Source organism: Rhinolophus sinicus, linkage group LG07 (assembly GCF_036562045.2).
Source record: "Rhinolophus sinicus isolate RSC01 linkage group LG07, ASM3656204v1, whole genome shotgun sequence".
In the NCBI taxonomy this organism is placed as follows: Eukaryota; Metazoa; Chordata; class Mammalia; order Chiroptera; family Rhinolophidae; genus Rhinolophus; species Rhinolophus sinicus.
In genome coordinates, this window is record NC_133757.1 from 10141127 (window position 1) to 10154227 (window position 13101).

General features: G+C 46.4%; 1 protein-coding gene and 1 non-coding gene across 2 annotated transcripts in view; one reads left to right on the forward strand and one right to left on the reverse strand.

Moving 5' to 3' along the window:
- CACUL1 (CDK2 associated cullin domain 1) overlaps window positions 1-13101 on the forward strand; it is a 227285-nt gene that overhangs the window by 130780 nt on the left and 83404 nt on the right. The gene's annotated exons all lie outside the window — the stretch shown is intronic.
- Window positions 2748-2821, reverse strand: TRNAT-GGU (transfer RNA threonine (anticodon GGU)). The gene has a single exon. It is a non-coding gene; the product is annotated as a tRNA-Thr (tRNA).

The following is a 13101-nucleotide window of genomic DNA, read 5'->3' on the forward strand; positions in this document are numbered from 1 at the left end:
TATGACCCGATTAGGAAAAGTGAAGGGGAAAAGAAAACAATGTGTGGAAACCTGCAGTGAAAGTAAATGAGTGCATTCGCCAGCTCACAACAGAGAGGGGTCTGCTTCTGGTGGGAACAGGCTATGTCAGCAAGTGCCCCTCACCACCTGGGAGCTCCCTGTCACTCTGGGAGGTGGAGCCTGCAAGGGCAGTTCTGATGCATTCGGAGCTGAGAGGTAGTTCCTGGCTGCATCTGGACTATGCAAAAGAGGCATGGAGAGGTAATAAGTACAGTAGATGGACACAGGAGTTTCCGGGAGCTAAGGCCTCAGCAGGCCCAGAAGGGAATAAAGCGCTAGGGGCTGTGCCTGGCAACAGGTTGTGGGAATTCTCAGCACTAATCAAGCAGGAGTCTGCCCACCTAATGTGGGGTGCACGTGTTAGGGGCTGTTCTCAACTGCACGATCAGAGAGGCATTGTGTGTATGACACCTCTAATCTGCCTTTCTTAGAACAGATTTAGACTGTCACATACCAGTTACTGACAAAATCATTCGAGCCGCCCCTGGTGATGCTGCTTGCCAGCCAGCAGTTCACTGTTAGCAGTTGCCATTTTTGTCCAACAGTACATGGGTAACCGTTTTAAAATTTGATTACATTTTGCCCATGCTTTAAAAGACGAGTGGAAAACAGAAAAAGAAAAAAAGAGACGGTGCTAAGATCAGAGATAGGCCGCTGTATATAGTTCTATGCTTAATATCCTTGCTTCAAAGATGAAAATCGTGCCCGAAGTGGCCAATCTTTGGCCTCAGTTGCATGCTCATTGAATTTAAGAGGCTCTACTATGGACTCAATGCCAAAGGAAAAGAAGGGCATGAAAGAAAATGCTGTAAATATTTGATGGGAATATTAAAATGTTTTTTAATCTCTCGGCATCAGGGTCCCCACTAGGCAAAATGGTGTCTTGTACAAATCAGGAAAAGAGACTCCTTGTTCCTGGATAAATTCAACTCTGTCCCACAGTTCACAGCTTGATTTCAGTCTCCACTTACCCCCTTGGCCAGGTGCTTTGTACAGTGCACAACCTGCCCAACTGTAGAATGCTGTTTGGGACGGAACAACAACTTATAATCTGTCTTTTGTTCTACTTCTATATGTTTTCGTATTTATAAAAGCAGAGGATTACCTACGTACATACAGTATTTCCTGTTCACTTATTATTTAAGTTGGACGACTTGTCCCATATTTGAGACATCCCTAGGAAAGCTGAGAATGCATGACCATGAAACTAATATGAAAAATTGCCTGAATGGCAATGCTCTACTTCTAAGAATAGGTTCCCCTCCTTTAGCAATTTTCCTGCAAGGAGCCACTCTTCACCTTGTTTCCTAGTTATCTGATCATTTCTTCCTCCTTCTACTAGATTATCAACTTTCTGAGGACAAGAGCTATTTGTCTTATGTGTGTCTTGACTTCCAGCAAACAGCATAGAGACCTGTGGGAGTTTGCTGCTTATGCTTTGATAGGAAATGAAAAGAATTGCTGGAATAATCGTTGTTATAATGCAGAAGAATTGATTCATTTTTCCCAGGTACTTGCACCTCTGGGCACTTGTAGGCTTTTAGGCATCAGTGATACCTGACAGATCATTTCCATTTCTTCCAGCAGCTGATGGGAAAACCTTTGTTGACACCAACAGGACTTGTGGAGCCGGGAAGATTGTTAAGTATCAGATCTTGCTTCTTAAGATTGAGTCAGGCCTTCTCAAAAAGACAGTGTTCGGTGTCCGGTAGATTCTGGCACTTTCTGTGAATAGGGGTGCTGTGTATTTTCTGAAGTTGGTTCCTTTCTAGCTGTGCTGAGGATCATGGGTGAGTCAAATAAGAGAGAAGGTCAGGTGTGAGAGGAAAACAGTTGCACACACGGTGAAGGTCAATGTGATAGGCCTTCAGGTAGCACCACAGAAGGTGTCATGTGACGCACACATAGTCTTACTATAACTCTGGAGTGCACTTAGCGAAGCTGCAGGATCCATTTCAGTTTGTCACACGGTGGAGTTGCATTAGCCTGGATGCTTCCCCAAGAGGAATGAATGAGTTGTGTCTATTTCCCTAATGTCGGAAACCTGGAAAGCAATTACTATTCCTGCACACTCTCCTAGTTTCCTGAAAACGTTGACTGTTTAAGGATATAATGAGAAGAGCAAAAGCCCATGGCTGCTCCTTCTAAGCTATGTTTTAGGCCACAGGTCTCAGGGTAATGTGTTTCCGCGTCTCCCCCAACGCCTTTGCTCGTGACAATGTCCATCTCACTCCCTCTTTCTCCCATCTCAGAGTCAAGAATCAAGTTTACTTCACTCAAGGAATGGAGCGCTTGGCTCTTAGGGTGGAGACATCAATTCTCAATGCATAGATAAACTTCACAGGGTTGTTTCAGATGTGGATTGCTTTTAAAAAAGTGAATCTCCCATTAAACTCCATCAGGAGGCCTGTGTTCTGTGTGGCCTTTCTCAGCAGCTTTCTGGATCCCCTTGGCCTAGAAACATCCCCTCTCAGACCTCAGGTTCCTCATCTCTGGAATGAGAAGGAGCTTAGCGTCTCCTACCCTTGCTGTTCAAAGCATGGTTCTGGGACCAGCAGCGCCTGCACCATCGTGGAAGTTGTAAGAAACACACAAAAATCTCAGGCCCTGCCCCAGAACTACTGAGTCAGAATCCTGCATTTTCATCTTTTTGTTTTTGTTTTTCTTAAGGAGGGCGCAGATCACAGTGGCCCATGCGGGGATTGAACCGGCAACCTTGGTGCTACCAGCACCATGCTCTAACCAACTGAGCTAACCGGCCACCCCAGAATCCTGCATTTTGACAGGATTCCCAGGTGATTTGTGTGTACCGCAAAGGTTGAGGAGCTATTCTGAAGCCCCTTTTGGCTATAAAGCTTTATGATTCTGCAGGAAGGTATCCAGTAACAAGAGATAAAATATATGGAGACCTTACTCTGTGCCAGGGCCCCTCACGTGAGCGCCTCTCATTCTCACATAAGCCTGAGGCAGGAGCAACTATGATGAGTATTTTATAAGAGAGGAAGCTGAGACTTGCCTGACAAAAGCTGGGCTCCTCTGCTGAGGTCACCTCGCCAATTAGAGACAGGACTGGATCCCAAATCAGGTGGGCCTAACTTCAACCTCTCCTCCTGCAGCTTTGCCTCCGGAGTCCAGGCAAGGCTTCAGAAAGGAATTAACACTCAAATCTTGCATTGCCAGATGATGAGGAGTTTGCCAGGCAGTGAGTGGTGGAGAGAGACATTCCAGGAAAAATCAAAGAGAGAGAGAAAGCAGTGGCCCAGGGGTGGGAGAAAGTTTGGCAAGTCCAGAGAGTAGCCTGAAATTCTGTTTTAACAAAATGATTGAGTGATAATTTGGCCTGAGCTGTTTTCTACTGAGCACAGTATGGCAGGAGAGGGAGATAGTCAAGTTACCTAAATTATCAGCATAATTGAAAAAATTTTTTAAATAAAATAATTTAAAATAAAATCTAATGACATTTTAGTGTGTTACCTATGGAAGTGAAGTGTATTGACTAAGAAAATGTATCATAGGCTCCTTGTACTGGATGGAGAAAGATCATTCTTGTGGATTGATTTCACTTTTTATAATTTAGCTGCCACTACTTAAAAAGTTCCAATTTCACCTTGGCCACATAAGGGTAATAGACCCTGGGAGTCTCTCTTTGGAAGGAAGGGCCTTCACCAAGGAACCTTATGCTTGTTGAAATTCTTCCTGCGTTTTCCGATCAGCCCCGGTTCTGAAGTTGTCCTCAAGGGGTCCTCACATCACTGGGCAAAACATCACAGAGTCACAGCGGTGAGGTCAGAAGTCATTTCAGAACACAGTATAGCCATGGTGAAAACCCTCAGAATCAAATCGCAGAGGCATCCATGGGAGCTCACATTTTAAAGCCCACCTTTGAAGGTTTTGTTAGAGGCCTTGCCCCAATGATGAACCACCTGATACAAACATAGTGAAGAACAGGAAATCAATACTTCCTTCTCCTTAACTTGGATTTTCCTCTTCTAGGGAAGCATCAGAATCGGTTAGGAAGAATGAAGCTGTAAGGAACAGAAACGAAGGCAATGTGGCCCATACAACAAGGACACGTAACAAGTAGCCCCGTGTTAGTGACGGTCAGGAGCTTGCTGTGGGATGGCTCCTCAGGGGCCTCGGGGACTCACGCTCTTCTCAATCTGTTCTCCTCAGAATGTTGGTTTGTCCTCTGGTCACTCTCCTCATGGTCCCGAGCTGGTGGCCATTTATTTTCCTGGTCACAGGTTCCAAAAGGAAGCATCATCTCATGTGTTTCTTTTACAGAGGAGAAAAGCCTTCCTAGAAAGCCCCTCAGCAGACTTCGCACATTTAATTGGTTATAACTGTGTTTGTGTTATGTGCTCTCTCCTAAATGAATTGCCAGCAAAATGCAATTGACTTGGATCAATCATGATTTTGGCCACTGAGGTTGAAGAGGACACGTTCCCTGAGCACTTGTCCGGACTTTGCAAAGGGTGAACTACTGAAAAATAATCAAGCCTCTACGAGCAGGAGAGAATGGCAGAGGGCATAGATTTGGGTAGGCAACCAATAGGATTTGCTGTTAATAATTACATATTCATGGTAATGAAAAATGTCTTGAAATTCTGAAATCAAGGGGTGTGATAGTCAAGTATTGGTACAGAAGTGCTCTATAACAAACAACCACAAAATTCCAGAGGCATCACCAAATAACCATTTAACTCTTGGTCTGTGGGCCAGCTGGAGGTTGTCTAATCTAAACTGCACTTGGCTGGGGGTGACTCAACTCTACCTGACTCTCATCCTCTTCCTGTGACCAGCAGAATAAATGGAGCATGTTCTTCACAGGGAGACAGAAGAGGGCAAGAGCCCAAGTCCCAATGAGTAAGCCTGTTTCAAATCTCTACTTGAGTCACATCTACTAATATCTCATTGGCCAAATCAGGTCACATGGCCAGGTTCAACATCAAGGGGCTCCACCCATTTAGTGGGAGGTGCTGCAGAGTCAAATGGCTGGGGGTGTGGATACAGAGAAGGACGGAAAATTGAAGTCAATGGTGCAATCTACTACAAAGCAAAATGAAATATTAAATCAAAAGAAAATTTAAGGGTAACTTTAACAATACAATAATATTCTTGTTTTTAAACTGTACTTTAAAGATTCAAAGCCTTTCTTTACAATATGCAAGAATTTGGGGATATTCAGGTGAATATAAACATTAAAAAAATCACATGCATGTGTGTGTGTGTGTATGTGCGTGTGTGTGTTTGTGTGTGTAGATTGCAAAGGGTCTCAAAAAGCAGATTTTGCTATCTGTGGTTATATTAGCAGCATATATTAAGGTATCAGTTTCCACAGGGCCAACTACTCCCATTGCCCCGCCCTCTCTTAAAAAGCAATGTGTACAGTCTGTACTGAGGAAATAACTAAAAGTCACTTAAAAGCTATTTATTCAGAGCAGAAACTCGAAGGCAGGCAGGGGAGTAGCGATGTTTATGGGAAGAAAAAGGAGGACTTTCAGGAGTGGCCTGGTTGGAGGTTGTTGACCTGGGGAAGCTGGAGGCCGGTAACTAGAAGTGGGGCATTTTATGTGCTTGGTCTGAGTGGGAAGCAGGGGCGAAAAATAGGGAAGCTGGCAGGCATTGACCGAGTCCTGACCTTCCTAGCCCACTTGCTGCAGATGCGGTGGTTTGGCTTCCTGGGAAGGTGGCTGCAGAGGTTGTGGTCATTTCTACTGTCTTCTATGGTCTGGCATTGTCCATTGGCAGACTCAGTCCCCTGAGGCCCATCAAAGGAAGCTCCAACTCCTCTGCAAGGTGTTAGAGCCCTTCACTCTTGACCCCAAACAAGCTTTTGGGTCTTCTCTCCGGACATCCGCCAGCACCCCCACAGACACACACAGCTCCTGTGTCACCAACCCCGTCACAGCGGAACTTCCGTGCTCCCATAGCAGAGCACGTCTTCCTCTTGCTCTGCCTTGCACTTGCTGTGCCCCAGCCTGAACCCCTTTCCGTTGCTTTTTACACCTGTCTATCGGGGTCGGTTCCTTATCCAGCTCTACCCCATTCAGAATTATTTCTTCCTTTGTGTCCCTCAAACAATTTGTATGAACGTTAGGACGGGGATGGATCACATTGTGTGAAAGGCATGTGTTACCAGGTTGTCTCCTCCACTATGCTGTGAATACTTTGAAGGAAAGCATTATGCTTTATTAGTGCCTATTTATTATATAGGACATTGCAGAGAGTAGGCTCACTGGAAGGAAAGAAAGAAGGAAGGAAGGAAGAGAGGGAGGCAGGGAAGGTCATTCGTAGGATTGACAGATAAAATGCAAGATACTCAGTTCAGTTAAATTTGAATTTCAGATAAACAATGAATAATTTAAAAAATAGAAGTATGTTCCAAATACTGTATTGCATTTTAAGTAGATTTTAAAATATTGCGTGGGACATATGTACACTAAAAAACTACTCATTGCCTATCTGAAATACAAATTCAATGGGGTATCCTGCATTCTTATTTGCTGAATACAACAAACAACCTTGATCAGAGAACTTGAAAGTGGTTTGACTCTGAGGCCAAGAGGAAATCTCCCTTGTCCACTCTTCCATTCCCTGTTAGGTAAGAGCTTTCTTTACCCCTGGGGCTGGCTCCTCTTCTCTGCTACTGTGCCCACGGACAAAATCCCAGATGGCTGCTTCCTTCCCCAGAGATCAGAAAGCCGGCTGCTAGTTTTCTAGAGAATACGTTGAAGAGTCCTAGAGGAGAAGAAATGCGTGGAAATGGTAGTGGGAAGACAGGAGGAAGGAGCCTTTAGGGTTCTTAAAGGGCAGGAAATTGCTTTCCTAAAATCACAGGCACTTCCTTCCCAGCAGAAAACATGAGTTCATTGTGAAAGACAATGAGCAAGTGCTTCTTTGCAGGGTGAAGCCTTCTGTGATGAAGCATGGTGCTCAGAGAAGCACCACATGGCACAAGAAGGAAAGACAAGCTGGTCCGCGCTGTGCCCTGACTCTCCTCTGGGCCCCCCTTCATCCACTGAAATTGTGGGGAGGATGTGTGCAGTGGCTAGACTGGTGACCTTCAAAACCTGCAAATGTGAACTTGTTTGGAAATGGGGTCTTTGCAGATGTAATTATGTTAAGGGTTTTGAGATGAGGACTTTATCCTGAGTTACCTGGGCAGGCCCTAAATCTGATGACAAATGTCTGGATGAAGGACACACAGAGAAGACAGATGCATGGAGAAAAAGGCAGTGTGAACACGTCACAAAGGGACACAAGCCAAGGAATACTGACAACAGCAGAAGCTAGTCAAAGAGGGATTCTCCCCTAGAGCCTCCAAATGGAACATGGTCCTGCCGACACCTTGATTTTGGACTTCCAGCCTCTAGAACCATGAGAGAATAAATTTCTGTTGTTTTAAGCCACCAAATCTGTGGCAATCTGTTATGACAGCTGTAGGAAACTCATACAACATAGAACTGGTGTCCGAAAGCCCAGTGTGTGTTCTGGGGGAGGGAATTGAGAAGGACCTCCCTTTGGAGGGCGACACACTGATGCAAATATGAAGCGTTTTTTAGTTTCTAATGAGGAGAAGGCCCAGGATGTCATGTATTTCCAATTTTACGTTAAGACCACGCCCTCCTTCCAGATACTTTACATTAGCTATTCAGTTGTTATTGACTTTGGCCATAAGGATTGTTTTAAATTTTAATATGTGCAAAACCTTATATTTATCTTTGATAAAGCCAATCAGTGGTCGCTAAGTGGGTTGTCTACCACAATCTACTGCGTTGTGAGAAAAAATAGTGGAACTTTGGGGCCAAAAAAAAGAAAATGCTTATACTTTCCTAGTCTCTTGAGGTTCAGATCAGCACTAGTAGCTTCCCTCAGTGGGTACGTCCGAGGATCCTCTGTCATCCATGACATGGTGGGGGTGGGGGGCCTGAAGGGCTCCATCATGTGGGGGCCAGTGGTGGTAACCTCATCTGTGCATCAGCAATCAGGGGAATTTGAGGTAGGATGGTCCAGGTGTGCTTGGGTAATGGATTTACCAATTATGCAATCTAGTTTTAGCGAAACTAATCCTTACAAAATGGAAGAAGATGGTCTTAATAGAGTATTGTGGGGAGGCTATGGGTTCAAGACAACATTAATAGTACAAGTCTCAGTAAAACAACAAGAAATGAGCAGAGCTGATGCGGCTGGTATGAACTCTGTATTAGCACATTGTGAGGTGAAAATGAGACCTGACAAGAAGTCAGTCCCTTCACTCCCACAAATTAAAATGATTAAGAAGGTCCCTTGAAAGATGGGTTTACATCCAGTGTTGTTAACAATGAAACTCACTCTGTGTGTATGTTGTGCCTTGGGATATTAGTTATGAATAGTAGAGTCATCAAAATGAACATTTAAAAATATTGCTTTTGCTTTAACTCATCTCCTTAAAATTTCTATTTAATGGAACATGCATGTAATGTATACATATATACGCATATATCGGAGATGCAAAATTAGAAAAAAAAATTAGGAATTGCTATGGACTGAAATGTGTCCCCTGCACCCCCAACAAATGTTTATGTTGAAGCCCTAACCCCCACTGTGACTATAAGGAACTAGGGCTTTTAGGAAGTAACTAATGTTAAATGAGGTCATGAGGATGGGGTCCTAATCCAATAGGATTGGTGGCTTTATAGGAAGAGGAAGAGAGGGTTCTCTCTTTCTCCCCCCCACCCCGTCCCCCGTGCACACACAGAGCTAAGACCACATGAGCCCACATCGAGAAGACGGCCATCTGCAAGCCAGGAAGAGACCTCTCACTAGATCCTGGTCACACTGCGCCCTGTCTCAGACTGTCAGCCTCCAGCCTGTGAGAAATACATTTCTGTGGCGATGCCCCCAGTCTGTGGTATTCTGTTATGGCAGTCTGAGCTGACTACTACAGGGATATGTGATCGAAAACATTTGGGGACCACCGAAGCACATAATATGTGGTTCCCATATCTTCCTTCTCTAATTCCTATTGTCAAATTCTTTTTCCTCTGGAAAACGGGAATGGCTCAGCATGGTTGATTATGGCAGTGATGGCCCCATTTGTTCTTGCTTCCCTGGTTCCATGTCCTTGGGCGGGCCTCTCTCATACAGACTCTGGCCTTGGCCTTGGGACTTGCTTTGGCCAATGGAATGATAGCTAATGCGTCACAGGCAGAGGTTTGGAAACTGCTGTGAGTTGGAGCTTGCCTTCTCTCACTGTGGGACCTTCTGGCACCTGTGAACGAGCCCACCATAGCCTCCTGGAAGTTGAGAGACCACAAGGAGAGTAGCTACAGATATCTGGGTGAGGCCCAAGACCAGCTCTGGCCAGGCTGGTCCAGACCAGAAGAATTGCTCAGATAACCTACAGTCATGAGAAAGTAGAATTGTTTATCGCTGAAAGTCACTAAGTTTCGGGGTAGTTTGTTACATGGCAAATGCTACGTGCACAGTTCGGTAGGTAGGTCAGAGGGTCTTTCACCCAGTTTAGATGGCTTGCAGTCTAAAAAATGGATAGTCACCAGATGAGATGACTTTCAACAGTCCTTCCAGCTTTGTTATTTGTCTTTGCATGTCTAGAGCCGAGAACAGGGCCTCACACACATTATATGCTCAAAGACATTTGTTGAGTGAAGATAGGTCATAGCAAACACACGTTGAATGTTTCCTAAGTGTGTTTACATGGATTCTTTTATTTATTCCTTTCCCCAGATTTGCACAGGTACTATGATTACCATGCCCATTAAAGATGGAGTTTCCAAGCCTGAGAGAGGTTAAGTAACTTACCCAAGACCAGGCAACTGGAAACAGCTAAGGAGGGATTTGGTCTCCTGTGTGTCTGCCTTCATAATACCCACTTAGGTGCCACGCAGTACCACCAATTCTACACAGCCTACTTTCTATACTGAATGAAATTCTAAGGATGAAAGCTAGAAGTGGAATTTTCAGAGGCCCTCCTTTGCTTACCTTGAACTCTGTGCCCACCTCCGGCCCCTCCAGGCACACAGTGGTGGATGGGGGTCTGATCACTTAGCTCTGGTTTCTCATGATGGTGGCAGCTGTGGGCCTGGTGGGCCCTGCCTACTTGGGAGGAGAACACCAGTCGAGGTCATTAGGAAGTGAAAGACCTACAGCTTAGGAGCTGGCGACTTCCAAAGTCACTACCTGGGAGGGGAGCCAGGCTGCTACGCCAACTTGGGCTCAATGAGAACTAATTGACGCCAATCGCCTTTCCTGGGACACAGGTGGTGCCCATTATGTAAAGGGACAAAGCCAGTTCAGTGGAGGGTCTGTGCCAGGCAGGGTCTGCAGCCAATAACTCCGTGCTGGCGGTCTGTGTGAGGCTTTCTGTCTGTCCATGCCCCCTTCCCTCCATCGTCAGATGGCTAGAAGAAGAACAGATTGGATCACCCTGATAGGAGCGGTGCGCAAGCTGCATGGGGCCAGGGGAGCAGGTCTGGCCGCTTCTGGTGCGGTGAGTGTGCTTAGAGCTATATGTGGGGTTAGTCTTTCAGTCCTTAGAGGGGATGGTTTCCCGGTTCCCAGTGTTCCCACACTGTTATTCTCCGTTACAGTCAACTGTTTACTGTGATTATTCTGTTTGCTTATTAAATTGCTGTCTTTATCATTCCTCCATCACCGGACTTCAAGCCCCATGAAGGTGGAGGCCTTGTCTGTCTTTTTCTTCATGATATTTCCAGCATAAAGTCATGCAGGTAGAAGAACGTACAATATAAATGTGTTAGGTGAACTCCTCAAGGCAGATATTGTTATTCTTATTTACTAAAACAGGACACTGAAGTGCAGAAATCTTGAGTAACTTGCTCAAAGCCACACAGCTAGTGAATCTTCGGAACCAAATCTTACCTGGGTTGACTACGAAACCTCTGAGATTTCCCTAAAGCATGCGACAGGCACCACCTACAGTAGGAGAGACATTTAAGTCGTGCACAGACAACGTTTAGAGAACATCAAATCATCATGCAAAAGTCATTTCCCTTCCACTCATCTTTCGATTCTGATTATATCAAGAAAATCATTTTTCCGTAAAAGAGCAGTCCTCCAGCTTAGAGCCAGATCCACAGCATGAGGTTTGGCTGTGAGAGACAGAAAGCTTGAAAAGATTGCTTGTACAAGATAAGGTATGTCTCTCTCTCATGTAAATGAGCCAGAGGCAAATAGCCCGGGTTGGAAAGGCAGTTCTGTGATTGTCAGGAACCCAGATTCCTTCTGATCTGTTGCTCTGGCACCTTTATCCTGTGGAGCCCAAGATGGTTGGCAGCTTCAGCCGTCATGTCCACCAGGGTGGCCGTCTAGCCACTTGGAGCAGGGAAGATCCTGCCCCTTTCTTCAAAGGCCACTCCCTGGAAGTCAGTTTATGTTCCTTTGGCCACTGGAGAAGTAAAGGAGGCAAGTGGGGAGGGAGGAACTAATAATTTTACTTTTATTGCTCTCTTAGGAGCTTGACTTTCCCAAGGTCCGTGGGCTCACTGCACTTGGCTGAGCCTTCAAGCCTGGCAGCTTTGATCAAAAGATAACAAGTGCTTGGTTGTTGGACCAAGGCTGTAAAGTGGGGCTTGCCCTCTGGGGCATCACCAAGGCTGATGAGGACAGGGAGTCACTTCGTGCCATGTGAGGGAGGGCTAAGAGGGGCCATTTCTTTTCCTTCCCCAGGCACATATGTAGGAGGGAGGGGCTGCTGCTTTGTGCTGCTCATTGTACCACCAAGCCCCGTGATGGGGAAAGCTTGCAAAAGAACCTCGTAGGGAGGGATTGGGGTGTCTGCAGGAGGGGGAGCCTGGCACCCCATCCCAATCAGATGGTCCCCAAGCCCTGGACATGCTGATTTCAAGATGAGCCTCACTGAGCCGGGGAGAAGAGGGCTGCAGAGAAATGGCAGGGCTAGGTCAGGCACCTGTCTACCCATCTGTGTCCTGAATACCCACATGTGTGACTTTCTCAGGTGCCCAGGGGACAAGGTGGGAGGTGGCTGCCTCTGGGCAGAAGAACCTCAGCAGCAAGAAGCTGTGAGTGTAATTGCCAGGGGGGTAGCTTAGGTGTGTGGTGGAGTGGAACCAGATCGTTCACTCAAGGAACTAGAGTGGAGGTCCCCTGGGGTTCAGGGGCACTCATGCCTGCACCCACAAGGCACTAGCATCTAGAAACCACCCCCATCCAGTAAGGATTCGCCACTGAAGCAGCACCTACCAACCCAGAGATGACTGCCATGCACCAGCTATACCAGGAGACCTCTGGCCTCTCCCCCGAATTGTTCACTCCCAGCCCCCAACTCTTGACAAGCTGGAGAAGGGGAGGGTTTTCTCAAAGGCAGACCGAACTTCCCTTGGTGCAGGTGGTGGGAGGAGGTGCAAAGCAGACTGCCTGTCCCCACTCAAGTCCCCAGAGCCCAAGCCCAAGTGTGGTAGGGAAGGGGTGACCTTGGAATCAGATAAGAGATTAGAGTTCTAAACCAGACTGGGCTGAGTTTAAATAAGGAAGGGTATCCCAAAACTCCGGAATCTGCCCAAGATCTTGTTAAGGGATGGGAAAGGGAGATTCGACAGTGTCTGGCTCTTCTTTTATTCACCACCTATGTACTTACCACCTGCTATGTGCTAGGCACTACCAGGTGCACCCAGGAGTGAGGAGACAGATGATGTAAAATGCACACAGCTCAGAGTCCAGTAGTGAGAAGGGCTATGAAGGACCAGGAAGGAGATGGAGGGAGACAGCTGCCAACCTGTTGAGGGGATCTTGAACAAGGGCTTACATGAGAGAGGTGGGGACCCTTGTGACTGCAGGGGGATGACTGCTTCAGGCTGAGATTGGCATTTTCTCTCTGTGTTCTACTGGAGGGAGGTGGCCTAGCCAGTCTTCCTGGGGGTGTCAAGGGCAGCGGATTCTTAGAATCTCAGTTCCCATGCCCAGCCCTGGGATTCTGATCCACTTGCAAAGGGGAGGGGCCAGGACCCTTTCCCAAAGCTCCTCATTACATCCTGATCCTCTGAAGGTCTGAGAAGAAGA